Raw genomic sequence first — 2,500 nt, forward strand, 5'->3', positions numbered from 1 at the left:
TGTGATTGGTTGTAGGTCATGTTTAGTTGCTGTGATTGGTTGTAGGTCATGTTTAGTTGCTGTGATTGGTTGTAGGTCATGTTTAGTTGCTGTGATTGGTTGTTGGTCATGTTTAGTTGCTGTGATTGGTCGTAGGTCATGTTTAGTTGCTGTGATTGGTCGTAGGTCATGTTTAGTTGCTGTGATTGGTCGTAGGTCATGTTTAGTTGCTGTGATTGGTCGTAGGTCATGTTTAGTTGCTGTGATTGGTCGTAGGTCATGTTTAGTTGCTGTGATTGGTTGTAGGTCATGTTTAGTTGCTGTGATTGGTTGTAGGTCATGTTTAGTTGCTGTGATTGGTCGTAGGTCATGTTTAGTTGCTGTGATTGGTTGTAGGTCATGTTTAGTTGCTGTGATTGGTTGTAGGTCATGTTTAGTTGCTGTGATTGGTTGTAGGTCATGTTTAGTTGCTGTGATTGGTTGTTGGTCATGTTTAGTTGCTGTGATTGGTTGTAGGTCATGTTTAGTTGCTGTGATTGGTCGTAGGTCATGTTTAGTTGCTGTGATTGGTCGTTGGTCATGTTTAGTTGCTGTGATTGGTCGTAGGTCATGTTTAGTTGCTGTGATTGGTCGTAGGTCATGTTTAGTTGCTGTGATTGGTCGTTGGTCATGTTTAGTTGCTGTGATTGGTTGTAGGTCATGTTTAGTTGCTGTGATTGGTCGTAGGTCATGTTTTAGTTGCTGTGATTGGTCGTAGGTCATGTTTAGTTGCTGTGATTGGTCGTAGGTCATGTTTAGTTGCTGTGATTGGTCGTTGGTCATGTTTAGTTGCTGTGATTGGTTGTAGGTCATGTTTAGTTGCTGTGATTGGTCGTAGGTCATGTTTAGTTGCTGTGATTGGTTGTTGGTCATGTTTAGTTGCTGTGATTGGTTGTTGGTCATGTTTAGTTGCTGTGATTGGTCGTAGGTCATGTTTAGTTGCTGTGATTGGTTGTAGGTCATGTTTAGTTGCTGTGATTGGTTGTTGGTCATGTTTAGTTGCTGTGATTGGTTGTAGGTCATGTTTAGTTGCTGTGATTGGTCGTAGGTCATGTTTAGTTGCTGTGATTGGTCGTTGGTCATGTTTAGTTGCTGTGATTGGTTGTAGGTCATGTTTAGTTGCTGTGATTGGTCGTAGGTCATGTTTTAGTTGCTGTGATTGGTCGTAGGTCATGTTTAGTTGCTGTGATTGGTCGTAGGTCATGTTTAGTTGCTGTGATTGGTCGTTGGTCATGTTTAGTTGCTGTGATTGGTTGTAGGTCATGTTTAGTTGCTGTGATTGGTCGTAGGTCATGTTTTAGTTGCTGTGATTGGTCGTTGGTCATGTTTAGTTGCTGTGATTGGTCGTTGGTCATGTTTAGTTGCTGTGATTGGTTGTAGGTCATGTTTAGTTGCTGTGATTGGTCGTTGGTCATGTTTAGTTGCTGTGATTGGTTGTAGGTCATGTTTAGTTGCTGTGATTGGTCGTAGGTCATGTTTTAGTTGCTGTGATTGGTCGTTGGTCATGTTTAGTTGCTGTGATTGGTTGTTGGTCATGTTTAGTTGCTGTGATTGGTTGTAGGTCATGTTTAGTTGCTGTGATTGGTTGTAGGTCATGTTTAGTTGCTGTGATTGGTCGTAGGTCATGTTTTAGTTGCTGTGATTGGTCGTTGGTCATGTTTAGTTGCTGTGATTGGTTGTTGGTCATGTTTAGTTGCTGTGATTGGTTGTAGGTCATGTTTAGTTGCTGTGATTGGTTGTAGGTCATGTTTAGTTGCTGTGATTGGTCGTTGGTCATGTTTAGTTGCTGTGATTGGTCGTAGGTCATGTTTAGTTGCTGTGATTGGTCGTAGGTCATGTTTTAGTTGCTGTGATTGGTCGTAGGTCATGTTTAGTTGCTGTGATTGGTCGTAGGTCATGTTTAGTTGCTGTGATTGGTCGTTGGTCATGTTTAGATGCTGTGATTGGTTGTTGGTCATGTTTAGTTGCTGTGATTGGTCGTTGGTCATGTTTAGTTGCTGTGATTGGTCGTAGGTCATGTTTAGTTGCTGTGATTGGTCGTTGGTCATGTTTAGATGCTGTGATTGGTTGTTGGTCATGTTTAGTTGCTGTGATTGGTCGTTGGTCATGTTTAGTTGCTGTGATTGGTTGTAGGTCATGTTTAGTTGCTGTGATTGGTCGTTGGTCATGTTTAGTTGCTGTGATTGGTTGTAGGTCATGTTTAGTTGCTGTGATTGGTCGTAGGTCATGTTTTAGTTGCTGTGATTGGTCGTTGGTCATGTTTAGTTGCTGTGATTGGTTGTTGGTCATGTTTAGTTGCTGTGATTGGTTGTAGGTCATGTTTAGTTGCTGTGATTGGTTGTAGGTCATGTTTAGTTGCTGTGATTGGTCGTAGGTCATGTTTTAGTTGCTGTGATTGGTCGTTGGTCATGTTTAGTTGCTGTGATTGGTTGTTGGTCATGTTTAGTTGCTGTGATTGGTTGTAGGTCATGTTTAGTTGCTG

General features: G+C 41.7%; 1 protein-coding gene across 1 annotated transcript in view; it reads right to left on the reverse strand.

Annotated features, from left to right (window-relative positions):
* Positions 1–2,500, reverse strand: part of gramd2ab (GRAM domain containing 2Ab) — a gene marked incomplete at its 3' end in the record, with an annotated part of 31,238 nt that overhangs the window by 17,213 nt on the left and 11,525 nt on the right. The gene's annotated exons all lie outside the window — the stretch shown is intronic.

The sequence above is a fragment of the Echiichthys vipera genome (assembly GCF_963691815.1).
Source record: "Echiichthys vipera genome assembly, chromosome: 7".
NCBI lineage: Eukaryota > Metazoa > Chordata > Actinopteri > Perciformes > Trachinidae > Echiichthys > Echiichthys vipera.